This window comes from Octopus sinensis, linkage group LG8 (assembly GCF_006345805.1).
Source record: "Octopus sinensis linkage group LG8, ASM634580v1, whole genome shotgun sequence".
Lineage (NCBI taxonomy): Eukaryota > Metazoa > Mollusca > Cephalopoda > Octopoda > Octopodidae > Octopus > Octopus sinensis.
In genome coordinates, this window is record NC_043004.1 from 104737645 (window position 1) to 104752959 (window position 15315).

The 15315-nt window shown below is 39.3% G+C and overlaps 1 long non-coding RNA gene across 1 annotated transcript in view; it reads right to left on the reverse strand.

Annotated features, from left to right (window-relative positions):
* LOC118764470 overlaps nucleotides 1-15315 on the reverse strand; it is a 27504-nt gene that overhangs the window by 8399 nt on the left and 3790 nt on the right. The window contains exon 2 of the long non-coding RNA XR_005000280.1: nucleotides 10608-10617. This is a non-coding gene — a long non-coding RNA (uncharacterized LOC118764470). The remainder of the gene's footprint in view (nucleotides 1-10607; nucleotides 10618-15315) is intronic.

The window sequence follows — 15315 nt, forward strand, 5'->3', positions numbered from 1 at the left end:
TCCTCACTACAACACAACCTCAGTTGAATACATCCTCACTAGAACACATCCTTACATATTTTGACTCCATCGGTTCTCAAAATATGTATGCTAACATGCATGCATGTATGCATACATACAGGCTCATTTCAGTTTCCATTTACCAAATTCATTCATACTGCTTTGTCGGCTCGTGGCTAGAGCAAAAGATACTTGTCCAAGGTGCCACGCAGTGGTACTGAACCCAGAACCATGTGGTTGGGAAGCAACCAGCACCTACTAACCACACTGTCACAAACTACATCATCACCAACAGCTGTAACATTCCAAGATGCATAAAAAAAGACAGGTTGGCCCTGGTTGGAACATCTTTCATTGTAGGCGCAGGAGTAGCTGAGTGGTAAGAAATTTGCTTCCCAACCACATGGTTCCGGGTCTGATCCCACTGCGCGCCACCTTGGGCAAGTGCTTTCTACTGTTGCCTCGGGCCGACCAAAGCCTTGTGAATGGATTTGGTAGAAGGAAACTGAAAGAAGCCCGTCATATATGTGCATGTGTGTGTGTGTGTGGTGTATGTGTGTGTGTGCGTGTGTTTCTCACCCACCCCCCAACCGCTTGACAACCGATACTGCTGTGTTTATGTCCCCATAACTTATCGGTTCGGCAAAAAAGAGAGCAATAGAATAAGTACCAGGCTTTAAAAAAATAGTTCTGGGGTCGATTCATGCAACTAAAGTTCTCCGAGCTGGTGCACCAGTATGGTCGCAATCTAATGACTGAAACAAGTGAAAGATAAAAGATAGCTCCGCCTAAAACCAATTGCTAAACAGCAAACAAGTATCGAGACTGCATGCTTACAAGGATATCATTACAAGCTCAAAATCCTGTCACGACCAAAAATCTGCATCGAAATAATGAAAGCTAGAATTTTTTTTTTTCAATTAATGTACCCACCGCTAATGTTGTAAATGACTGCAAGCCAGACTTTAGCTCAGAGAGAGAGAGAGAGAGAGAGAGAGAGAGGTGAGCGGGAAGTGAAATAAGACACTGATAAGAGATTAGCTGTAGTGGTGGTGGTGGTGGTGGCGGCAATGGTGGTGGTGGCGGCAATGGTGGTGTTGGCGGCGGCGTTGGCAGTGACTGGCCAGAAATCTGTTTTAGTTCCTGTTTCTGTTTACGAGTAGATTCTTATTCAGAGGAATGTGTTTGCTTTGTTAAATCCTGTTGATAAGACGTCAGCTGACTACTGACAATGTCTGTGTATGCACTGAATTGCATATATGCATCTATGCATATATATATAATATATGCATACTCTCTCTTTCTCTTTTCTCTCTTTTACTTGTTTCAGTCATTTGACTGCGGCCATGCTGGAGCAACGCCTTTAATCGAGCAACTCGAGCCCGGGACTTATTCTTTTTGTAAGCCCAGTACTTATTCTATCGGTCTCTTTTGCCGAATCGCTAAGTAACGGGGACATAAATACACCAGCATCGGTTGTCAAGCAATGCTAGGGACACACACACACTGATAACACATGCATATATATATATATATATATATATATATATATATATATATATATATATGTATATATGTATATATATAAATATATATACATATATACGACGGGCTTCTTTCAGTTTCCGTCTACCGAATCCACTCACAAGGCATTGGTCGGCCCGAGGCTATAGTAGAAGACGCTTGCCCAAGGTGCCACGCAGTGGGACTGAACCCGGAACCATGTGGTTGGTAAAAAGCTACTTACCATACAGCCACTCCTACACATTATTTATATTATGCATATATATATATATATATAAAACTTACTTGGAAAAGGATGTGTGGCGTTCGATCATATAATAATATAAATAATATATAAATATATGCATATATACATACATATATGTACATGCCTACATCTATACGTATATATACATGCATATATGGGTATTTGCATGTATATATACATATAGATGTAGGTATGTACATATATGTATGTATATATGCATATATTTATATTATATATATATATTATATATAATTTATATTATATATATTATATATATATATAGTTAATACCCCCCCCCCCAAAAAAAAAAAACGAAGAAGAAAAACAAGAAAAAAGAACACTTGGAACATGCAAAGTATTAAGAGGGGTTCTGGGAAGGAAAGAAAGGGTGTTTTATTTTTCGAGCAAAGCTCTTCTTCAGAAACAGGGGCCAGAGGAATGTCAAAGAGAAAAGCAAGACGGAGGGAAAAACAATAGACATGTAGTTACATTTTGGAATGACTGGAAGAGAATGGACGAAATAAAAGTTCTTTCGAAGACAGGAGAGTGTAAGCGAGAATGGGGTATCTGTGTGTATGTGCGTGTGTGTGTGTGTGTAATAGCATATGTGTGTGTGTGTGTGTGTGTGTGTGCATGCGAGTGTGTTGTGTGTGGTATTAACTGTTTATATGTGTATGTGTGTATATGTATGTTGTGTGTGTGGTGTGTGTGCGTGCGTTCGTGTGTGTATGTGCGAGTGTATTTACGTGTGTGTGTATGTGTGCGTCTGTGTGTATGTGCATGTGTGTAAGTCCGTGTGTGTATGCACGTCTGCGTATATTTGTGTGTGTGTGTGTGTGCATGTATATGCGTGTGTGTGTGTGTGTGTGTGTAAATGTGTCTGTGCATGTGAGTCTGTGCGAGTGAGTGTATTTGTGCATGTGTTTCGAATTGGTGTTTGCATTTGGCAAAACGATCCCTCCAAGATATAGCAACACACACACACATACACGCATACACACATGACTCACTCATAGCACTAAAAGTCGAGACCATGATTTCGCAATCATTAGGGTTACACCCAACCGCATATATATATGTATATATATATATATATATATATATATATATATATATATATAAAATATTATTAGAGACAAAACCACTATTTTGCAAAACAAACAAGGAAAGACTTAATCAAATTCCTTTCTAGAAGGAATAGGAATATCTTCAAAGATGAATCCCAAAACAGCGGTTCTATCTTACCTGTAAAATCCATTAATTTACGAAATTGAGGTATTACACTCATATACAAAATTATCAATATTATATATAATAATAAATATTAGGGAATAAATCCAAATTTAGAGGGAAAAAATCAGATTTAGGATTAAATCCAATTTTATAGTAAAATATTATAAAATATTATTAGAGACAAAACCACTATTTTGCAAAACAAACAAGGAAAGACTTCTTAATCAAATTCCTTTCTAGAAGGAATAGGAATATCTTTCAAAGATGATCCCAAAACAGCGGTTCTACTTACTGTAAAATCCATAATTTACGAATTGAGGTATTACACTCATCAATATACAAAATTATCAATATTATATAAATAATATATATATATATATATTATATATATATATATATAATATATATATATATATATCACGTGATCACGTGACCGACCAGACCATCAGATGTTGCTACACATTGTTGGTCACATGCTTTAGCCTTCGAATGACGCCACCCCGCTGGCTAAGCGAGCAGGCCAATATATATATATATATATCGTTTTTGGATTTGGTTTGCAAGATTCTTTATATGAGTTCGTGTGTTGAAGCATATTCTGTTGTGTCTGGGGAGAGCCATTTTCTTTTTTGTGCCTTATAATGTAACACATTCACCGGTAAAATTTCCACTTATTTCTTATTTTCATTTTCCTAAAATTTTCGTTGCGTCTTGCAACATTTTCAATAATCAAGACAATTGAAAAAGTCAAGACTCTTGAAAAGGTTGCAAGACGCAACAAAAATTTTAGGAAAATAAAAATAAGAAATAAGTGGAAATTTTACCGGTGTGTGTAGTACATTTTATGCACAAAAAGAAAATGGCTCTCCCCAGACACAACAGAATATATATATGTGTGTATATATATATATATATATATATATATATATATATATACACATATATAATTTTTTCATCCTTTAACTATTACAGTCATTGGAATGCGGCCAAGCTGGGGCACCGTTTCACCCGCTGTACTGACTCTTAAGCATTGTATTTATTCTTTCTGCCGAACTGCTAAATCAACGTAACAAACAAACACCGGTTGTCAAGTGGTGGAGGGGTGAAAATAAAAAGGTACACACAGATACACACATATGCACGACAGGCTTCGACGCAGCGAGCTGGCAGAATCGTTAGCACGCCGGGCGAAATGCTTAGCCGTATTTCGTCTGCCGCTACGTTCTGAGTTCAAATTCCGCCGCGGCCGACTTTGCCTTTCATCCTTTCGGGGTCGATTAAATAAGTACTAGTTGCGCACTGGGGTCGATATATCCGACTTTCCGTTTGTCTGTCCTTGTTTGTCCTCTCTGTGTTTAGCCCCTTGTGGGTAGTAAAGAAATAGGCTTCGACGCAGTTTCCACCTACCAAATCCACTCACAAGGTTTTGGTCGACCTAGAGCTGCAGTAGAAGGCACTTGCTGAATGTGCCACGGAACCACGTGATTGGGAAGCAAGCTTGTCACTACACCTCCATGCCTGCGTCTCTCCCTCTCCTCTCTCTCTCTCCCTCTCTCTGACTCTCTCTTTCTCTCTCTCTCTCCCTCTTTCTCTCTACATACATATTATTGGCTGCACACACTGTATGTGCTTCGTTTGTTCGCCGGCACGCTGCAGTATAAGCGCTTTGGAAACTACTCCTTCATAGTACCGGGTGTTAAAACGCATGAAAGTCGTAGGCAGACGAGACGACTCGCCTTCAGTCCCATCCGGAAGCGATGGATATCGATATGATGAGCGCATTTAATAAGCTGGCCGTAGATACACTGTTTCTGGAGAAAAATAATAACCATGATAAAAATAAAAGTTGAGGTAGTCATAAAGTAAGTCTGCATTCATAGATAAATATAATTTTATCAGATGCTATACAATATAAAATTATATTAAAATTATTTTCCTCTATTGAGGATGTGTCATAATTACGAAAGAGCATTTAAGACTAGCTCCATATAAGAAAAAGAGATAATCACAAGAAATCATTAAAGAAAAAGACGGGCTCTTTGTCAAGAGATAAGTGGACAGCCGTGGACGTATGTTTCTGCCTGAATAGGCGTCATCAGCGCGGTATTTGTCTGACATTATCATCAGTAGCCAAGGGACACAAGATTGTATTTACTGTTCAGTTCGATCAATGCTAACCAGAAGCACAACAACAACAACAACAACTCGTCAGAAAAAACTAAAATGAAAGTTGTGATTTCCATGACTTTCTAATGTAAATAGTTGCATAACTGAAAACTCAGAATACAACCACGCATTCTGCTGAATAAGAGCACTTTAACATTGAACACGGGACCAGGAAACAGCAGGTTTAAACAACCGCCGCCGCCACCACCACCACCACCACCACCACCATTACTACTACTGCTGCTGCTGTTGCTGCTGTTACTGCTGCTGCTGCCTTATCAGGATCTTTTTTTTTATGTCAAGGAGCTGAAGTTACGGAGAGAGGATATTATACGACAAAATTTTACCGCAACATTTATTGTTTTGATTACTCGGAAATTAAAAAGCATTCTTGCAATTACTCCGAGTACAGGGCGTTAGCAGAATTATTAGAGCATAGCAGTATCTCTTCCGGCTTTCTACATTCTGAGTTCAAATTCAGATCACTTTCCGAGTTATATATCAATATTTAGAGTTAATTTCAGGAGTGTCGTCTCTTCCACATTCGCAGAAAATTTTTCGATAAACGTAATGACTTCTTGTTTTCCCCCCTTCAAGCTAAAATATCTGTTCAATAAAATTATTTTCGGCTTATCATCAAAAGTCAGTGACCTTGTAATTGTTCTCCAATTGAAGTCTTTTTGCAATTGACATCTTAATTTGTTGCTGACATTGCTGGATGTAAATAAGGAACAACACACAAACAATAAATCGTAGTCAAATTTGAAGAATAGTGGCACGCTATCTGCCTGGAATTACAACCGTGCTTCGTGGTCTGCTACCACAACAGCTCCTTTATAGGATCCAGTTAGCTCAAGACATCATCAGGAGGAACCACGTCCGGTTTCGGCCCCTACTCCTCTACTGTTTTGACGTGGCGGCCCTCCCCACTTTGTGAGGTGCCTTCAGCTCTGATGTTGGGTGCATGTCTTCTTTCTTCTGTTCCCTGGCCTCTTCGATGTGTCGTCAGCGAGTGTCAGCCGGTGACTGACTGTCTAGTCAAACTTTTCAAATTTTTTATAACTCGCTGCGTCATTTGCTTTCGGCCACTTAACCTTTGTCTTCTTCACGCCTATCAGTCTTTTTGACTGTTCCAATTCCAACTGTGGAATGAACCTCGCTATGGTTATTTTCCGGGGGGTTCTGGTCACACGTCTTATGGTTTATCAACCCGCGTTGTTGAATTGTTTTCTTCTGGCACACCTTCCCTTGGTGATTCTCAGCCGATGTAACTAGCAAACACCTGAACTCCTCATCTACCATTCCTATACCGTTTCCTTTCTCATAATGATTTCTGTTCACATGTCTGATGAAAAGGAGACAATGCTTTCTGGACAACACCGTTAGATACAGTTAAGTATTTTTGTCTTGCTGAAGGAAAAGATATAGTCATATTAAAAACTATTTGTCGCGTGACTATACTATAAATTAAAAATATACTATAGCAGCCTGCAGTCCCTTAAATGTCATAATGTTGTTTGTTTCTTCTCGAGTAAGGGCCGGTTTTCCGGTTTCCTTGGCGTATAGGTTCCCACTGGACGGGACGCCGTCGCAGGTGAGCTGCAAGATGCAAGAGGAAAGAGTGAGAGAAAGTTGTGGCGAAAGAGTCGGCAGCAGTTCGCTATTACCTTCTGCCGGAGCCGCGTGGGGCTTAGGTGTGTCGCTCATAAACACACACATTGTCTAACATTATCGCCGAACTCCTAGAACAATATTAATCGTTAACATAATTGTTTTTAGTTACATTTTTATATCTCTAACATTAAGTATGTTAACTTAAGTAAACAAGTTTTTGACATTGAGGCCAGGTTACACATTCTAGGGGGACATCTAGTCGTTTAGTTTTTATCATTTACTTGTTTTAGTTACTAGACTGCGGCCATGCTGGAACACTGGTTGAAGAATTTTAGTCGAATGAATCGACCCCAATACTTGATATTCTTTAAGGTTGGTACTTATTCTATCGGTATCTTTTGCCGAACCACTAAGTTACGGGGTAAATACATTAACACCGGTTGTCAAGCGATGGCCACATACACACACACACACACACACACACACACACACACACACACACACACATAATGGGCTACTTTCAGTTTCCGTATACCAAATCCACTTACAAGGCTTTGCTCGGTCCGAGGCAATAATAGAAGACACTTGCCCACGGTGCCACCAGTGGTACTGAACCCGAAACCACACAGCCACGCCTGCGTATGTATTAATTTCTAAAATCAAAACTTTAGCAAAAATAAGGCCTATATACGAAACATAAGCTTAGACGATAAATCGGTCCAAAATCTCTATGGAAAGCCAAGACAGATTCGTGAATATCTTGTGCCCCCCCCCCAATAGATAAATATAAATCCGGTGTACGCAACTGAGGCAGCGTTTAATCAAATCAGCAATTTGTGTGTGATGCTTAATGTATATACACCGTTGATAGGCTACTTACTGCAGCATATATCAAAAGATAACATTTCTTATGGACTTGCTGTGTTAAAAACAATAAATATCAGTGAGAGAGGGAGACAAAAATTCGTCCCTGCAGCGTCCAGCGAGAGCGAAGGGCAAATACAGCAGAAACCGGACTATGTTGATAGTCTATACATTTAGTATAATACATAGATGGCTAAATAATATAAATAACGCCCTCACAGGTCTTTTAACTTTGTTCGAAATATTCCTGTCACCCTCTGCCCCCAAAACAATTTTGTGCCGCTTTGCAAAATTTCTTTTGAACGTCCTGGATGCAAGGTCACACAGATTGTCCAGAGAGGAGGGAGTAGTTAAAGCGGACATAGTGGAAATAAAGATTCCGAACTCGATGTTAAATGTTTTCCCACTAAAGACTGCGGTTTAAAGAAATCACTATTAAAGGAATTAAATGCATTTAAATTCACTTGAAATAAACAGCTTTTAACTGACAGTTTCACTGTCAATGTTTCCAAGATAAAAAAATATTATCATTCAATGAATAGATATGATTCTGCTATAGTGGCGGCTCGTAGATAAAATTAGTGGGGGTGCTGCTTCAGAAAATTTTTAGCCGTTGTTTTAATATTGTGTAAAAGGAAACAAACTTATAAAAAGAACATTTATACATAAACTTGATCGGTTCGAGTTTTGGCCACTGCCGAGTAGTGTGTTTAATTTGTTCACTGAACACCGCTGCGAATTCTCCACTGTTTTTCAAAAATACCCCCTAAATCACAAAATAAGGAGGGAAAATGTGCCCTATTTTTCAAATCCTGGCAGCAACACTGAAGCTGGAAGCAGGATAATAATCTAATTCTACACTTTATCATATTCAAGAATATAAACACGTTTTTAAGCACAACACACGCGGAGGCAAAAAAAACAACTCTTTCACCAGAACTGCGTGAACGACAGTGCTCTCTCTCTCTCTCTCTCTCTCTCTCTCTCTCTCTCTCTCTAGCGTGAAGCTTCCTATCTCGGACATGTGAGCATGCGCGCAACAGCCAAACACCGCGTCGCTGTACCTGTGAAGCGCACAGTTCTATACAAGGATTTTTGTATTTTTTTTCATAAACTAGGGGATGAATACTGACATTAAGCTTAAGGATTATATAATGTACAGGTATAAAGAAAGAATTAAAGAAAAAAGGGCTCATTATATTGGATGTCAAGTGGAAACAGGAGGTGCCGCAGCTCCGCAGTGCCTCTGCACGAGCCGCCACTGTTTTGTTGCAATCTCAATTTATATAACTTGCTATATCTTTTATATTTCATTTATTTCAGCTCCTGGATTGCGACCATGCTGGGGCAGCACCTTGGTGGCTTAAGACGAACAAATTGACCTCAGTATTTATTTCCAAGTCTGGCACATACACTATCGTTCTATATTGCCGAACCGCTAAGCTAATAGGATGTAAACAAACCAACACTGGTTGTTAAGTGGCGAAGGTGATAAACAACACACACACACATATATACACACGCGGGCGGGCGGGTGGGTCTGCCCACCAAGCGACCGGCGTGGCATCATTCGAATACTAAAACAATTCCAAGAGCATTGTGACTATCGATGCATAACAACATCCAATGGCCTGGTCGATACCGTGGCTAGAAAACGAGTTTCTACAACGAGATTTCAGGTTCAGTCCCTACACTAACATAATCGTATTTATGATTATTTCATGAAATTCCTGATGAGTGCTGCCTAATTTCAGTTTTAGAATATTTTCATTGTTGTCTGTTTAATCACCAAACCAATCGCCCACATGGTTTTGTGGAATGAATCGCGAGTGTGGTCCACATTAGTGTACGGCTCACAAGTATGAGATGCTGATGCTTAACACACAACCATCCGAGATCAGAAGCATCAAATCTGTTTGCCCTTGCGGGTCGGGTTGATTCGTAAACTAGTTCTCAAGAGTCTTGGCCGGGTGAGAGGAAGAACCCTAATATTATTCGTAATGTAAGCCAAAATAAACGGATAACGGAGCCAATATAAAGGAGCACGTGTGTATATCTACAAGGACGTGCCAAAAAGTTCCTGGCTTTGAGTAAAAAGGAACAGGAGGACCAGTTAATTATGATTTTATCCAACATGTTCCCCTTCTCAGATTCACGCACTTATAACAGCAGTCCTTCAGTTTTTCTAACACCTGTAAAAGAACTCAGGAGTTTGGGCCTCCAACCTGGCCTTTCACGACACCCTTAAAGCCAGGAACGATTCTGCAACAAGGTGCAATGCAGTGGGACTGATATTGGAATCATATGATACATACATACATACACACATACATATGCATACACACATACATACATACATACATCAAAGACTATTTTCCATCCTTTCCGAGCTCGTTGTTCCTTCACCTGTCTTTGTCTTTTGTTTTCTGTAAATTTGAACTATGTGTGTGTGTGTGTATTAGTGTGTGTGTGTGTGTGTGTGTGTGTGTGTGTATTACTGTGTGTGTGTGTGCGTGTGTGTGTGTGTACATACGAGGGGCCGCTGAAAGGTTCCTAGCTTTGAGTAAAAGAAAATACAAGAGGATCAGTTAACTATGATTTTATTCAACCTATTATCCTCTCAGATTCACACACTTATTGCACCAGTCCTTCAGTTTTTCTAAGATCTGTTAAAGAACTCGGAAATTTGGGCTTCCTGCTCGGCCTGTCACGATAACCTTAAAACCAGAAACTTTTCAGCACCCGCTCGTACATATGTATATATATGTGTGTGTGTGTGTGTGCGTGTGTGTGTGTGTGTGTGTGTGTGTGTGTATGTGTGTGTATGTGTGTGCGTGTGCGCGTGCGCGTGTGTGTGTCTGAAGAGAAAATACACCGGACAGTCGCAGTGACATTCGTAACGTTACGTAATATATATATGTGTGACCTGATTCTTGAAACAACTGCAGTACTCAACGACCTGTTCAATCCTACTTTTTTTTTTACAGTTTTGATTATCGCATTACAAACTGCTTTTGTTGTCTTCAAAATAGAGTTGTATAGTATCTGTCATTTTACTGGAAATTTCGGCTTAATCTCGATATGAGACGAACTGCATTTAATAATTAGTAAAGTTATTGATCAATTGATTCTGTTCTCTGTATAAGTCTGTTTGTGTTAGAGACAAACAAACTACGTCTTACCATGGTCACTCGACCGATCTCTTTTAGATTATCCTGTGCGTGGTGGTGGTGGTGGTGGTGGTGGTGGTGGTGGGATCTTATGTGTGTGAGTCAATATTTCGCTTAGCCATAGTGTTATTAATTACCTGGTGAAGGCGGCGAGCTGGCAGAATCGTTAGCACGCCGGGCGAAATGCTTGACGGCATTTCAACCATCTTTACGATCTTAGTTCAAATTCTGCCGAGGTCGACTTTGCTTTCATGTCATAGGAGTCGATAAAATAAGTTCCTGTGAAATACCTGTCGATGTAATCAATTAGTCCCCTCCTCCGAAATTTCAGACCTTGTGCCTATAGCAGAAAAGATATTAATAACCTGGTATGAGAACTCAATACACATATGCTTTAGAAAAGTGCGATAGTCGCATACAAATCATTATGAGAAATTATACGAAAACAAGTGAACAAGAAATTATGTAAATATATATATATATATATATACTTTATTTTAAGCAGCAGAAAATTCAACAAAATCTGTTACTCTGAGTTTCTCGTTGCCGTTCATCAGACAGTTTTTGCTAGAATATTTGAGTACTCTTTTTTCCACCTTGTTTCACATTTATGTGTTTACTCCGGTATATATATATATATATATATATCAAAGGAACAGCTTGCTCGTGAAATGAATGTGAAAGTGGCTGAGCACGTCACAGATACGTGTACCCTTAACATAGTTCTTAGGGAGATTCAGCGTGACACAGAGTATGGCAAGGCTGGCCCTTTGAAATATAGGTACTACTCATTTTTGCCAGCTGAGTGGACTGGAAGAACCCTAACCCTAAGTGTCTTGTTCAAGGACAAAACGCGTCGCCGGGAATTGAACTCACGACCTTACGATCGTGAGACAAATGCCCGAACCACTAAGCCACGCGCCTTCTCGATATAATATACTAAACATGTGGTAAATTCTGTCTGTGGGTGTGTTTGTGGAGTTGTTAGCTAACTCCTCCTACATGGTTTTATCGATTTTGATGAAACTTAACACACGAGTAGAACTCATGTATGGAAAACTCATGGCATACTCAGATTGTTGAAAAAAAATCGATAATAGGGCCCCTGGAAGAGATCCTTATATATATCTAACATATTTTTATATTTATATTTTTATATTTTTATATTTTTATATTTACTTTGATATTTTTTATATTTATATGTATTGTTCTTATGGTATTATCTTACTCATTGATATGTACTGTTTTATTCTGTATTATTCTGTTTGATCTGGATGTTCCTAAATAATTAGTTAATAAATTATATGAATTGGTATTATCTAATAGTTGATGATTGATAGAAATCTATTCCTCCATTTTCTTATTTTGTATTATGAATTTGAGGTAAACCATTTTACCTTCGCCCATATAATACAATAAATGAATTAATTGCATTGCAATTCTAAGCATTTATGTATTAGCCTTTCTGGGTAATTTACTGTCAGTATATTGGATAAATGATATCCCATAGTGGGTTACACTCACAACTCCTATCTCACTTTATATGTATATATATATATATATTATATTATATATATATATATATATATATACACATATAACTACTTATTAACAATAAAGGGAACTGTAAAGTCTGTGCGCCTGGATGTGTGCGGATAACTTATCCACGTGGACACAGAAATTGCCCAAATGAACACAAAAGATTTTTGAGAGGAGCAATGCTTGATAAAATGCTTGCAAAAGCTTCAGCAATGTTCATAACACAATATATTCGGACGTGCACTTCCGTAATTTGAGAAAAAGAAAGAAAGAAAGAAAGGAAGAAAACTCGCTGGGCTTGGCACATACACATATCACATACACATATCACGTATTTGGATTCATAAGGCTTTTCTTTCATTGGCCGAAATGATAAAAAATTATAAAAATTTGCACTGATTCGACTGAGAAGAACCGGTTCTAATCACGATTCTAATCAAGCTATGACGTTGCATGTATGTTGGCGGTTTTTATTTCATGAAACAACTTTTTAAAAATTAAATAATAATGATAATAAAATTATTTTGCTTATAAGATTGAGTTTAAGGAGTGGATTAATTGCAACGGACTGTATGTTTGACAATGCTGTCCTAAAACGCATCTAGAATTTTAACGTTCTAAAGAAACTGCAACACAGTCGTGTTTTCAATGCAACATGAGTAAAAAGGAGAGTTATACAAATTATAAATATGCATTACTGATGTGATACCATCGAAAGAAAGAAAGAGAAAGAGAGAGAGGGAGAAAGAGAGAGAGGGAGAAGGATAGAGATAAAGATAGGGAGAGAGAGAAATAGAGATTCATAGAGAAAGACATACACACACACACACACACCACACACACACATATATACATATATGTGTGTGTGTTTGTGTGTGTGTGTGTGTGTGTGGAGGCGCGTGGTTTAGTGGTTAGGATGTCAGCATCATGATCGTAAGATTGTGGTTTCGATTCCTGAACCGGGCGACGCGTTGTGTTCTTGAGCAAAAACACTTCATTTCACATTGCTCCAGTCCACTCAGCTGGTAAAAATGAGTAACGCTGCGATGGACTGGCGTCCCGTCCAGCTGGGGAACACATATGCCATAGAAACCGGGAAACCGGACCCATGAGCCTGGCTAGGCTTTAAAAAGGCGCATTTATTATTTTATATATATATATATATATAAAAGGGCGCATTTATTATATATATATATATATATATATATATATAGAGAGAGAGAGAGAGAGAGAGACAGACAGAGATAGATAGATAGATAGATAGATAGATAGATAGATAGATAGATAGATAGATTAAGGAGAGAGAGAGAGAGAGGAGCAGGAGGAAGAGCAGGAGGAGACTAACAGATACAGAGAGAGACAACAACGTCGGTAATAACGACGAAGGAGCTTCTATGCAGTTTCCGTCCATTAAATTCCACTCACAAGATATTAACTTGAGGCTCTGCCCATGCTTACCCTTACTAGTGTAAAACGGTGTGTCGCTTTGCCTCAGCGATTCGATAAACAGAGATTGATGAAATAAGTACCAGACAGAAATAATCACTTATTGATATGATCACTGAAGCTCTTAAGATCAGTGCCCCATCATGGCTGCAGTCCAGTGACTGAAACCAATAGAAGATCAAGGGATTTGCGGTTGTGGACATCCGGGACATGTGATTAGAACGTCGTAGGAAAGAATCGTAAGACGGATTCTTCAAGTCAAACCAACCAGTGGAAGCCCTAGGTGTAGACCAAGCACGTGATGGCTGGATAATATTCATAGACTCAGTTAGGGCGGCGAGCTGGCAGAATCGTTATCGCGCCAGAAAAAATGCTTAGCAGCATTTCTCCTTTGCCTTTCGGGGTCGATAAAATAAGTACTAGTTGAACACTGGAATCGATGTAATCGACTTATTCCTTCTCCTGAATATTGGTAACCAATTTTCGGTTATCAATTTGAAACCAATAGTTAAATGCGGCGAGCTGGCAGAATCGTTAGCACACCGGGTTAAATGCATAGTAGTATGTCGTCCGTCTCTACGTTCTGAGTTCAAATACATCCGAGGTTGACTTTCCTTTTCATCCTTTCGATGTAGATAAGAGAAGTATCAGTTGAACACCGGGGTTGATGTAATCGACTTATACCCTGCCCTGAAATTGCTAGCCCTGTGCCAAAATTTGAAACCAATATCCGTAGTCTCATTTGGGAATACACCTGGAGAGTCAAATGACGGTTGCTTCTGCTAGGACCTAGGAAGAGGTGCTTGATGACTTTACCTCACCGATACTTCCAGAAATAGTAGGCGGACAAGGAATAGACACTTGATAATTATAGTACACTTTTGTGAAGGATCGTGGCTGTGTGGTTAGGGTATTCGGTTCACTGTCGTGAGTTCAATTCTTGACGGCGCGTTGTGTCCACGAGCAAGATAATTTATCTCACGTTGCTCTAGTCCACTCAGCGGGGGGGGGGGGGAGTGACTAGTACTTGTATTTCAAAGGGAACAATCTTATTTTTTATTGCCCACAAGGGGCTAAACATAGAGGGGACAAACAAGGACAGGCAAAGGGATTAAGTTGACTACATCGAACCCAGTGCATAACTGGTACTTAATTTATCGACCCCGAAAGGATAAAAGGCAAAGTCGACCTCGGCGGAATTTGAACTCAGAACGTAGCGGCAGACGAAATACCGTTAAGGATTTCGCCCGGCGTGCTACCGTTTCTGCCAGCTCACCGCCTCAAAGGTGACAGTCTTGTCACATTCGATGTGTCATGCTGAATCTCCCTGAGAACTACGTCAAGGGCATGCGTGTCTGTAGTGGAGTGGTCAGCCACTTGCACATTAATTTCACAAACAGGTTGTTTTTCTGTTGATCGGATCAGCTGTAACCCTTGTCGTCCCAGCCGACGAAGTGCTGATTTATTGTGCGTTTTTAGCAGGAATACAGCTAAGTGCCAGTGATGAGTTAT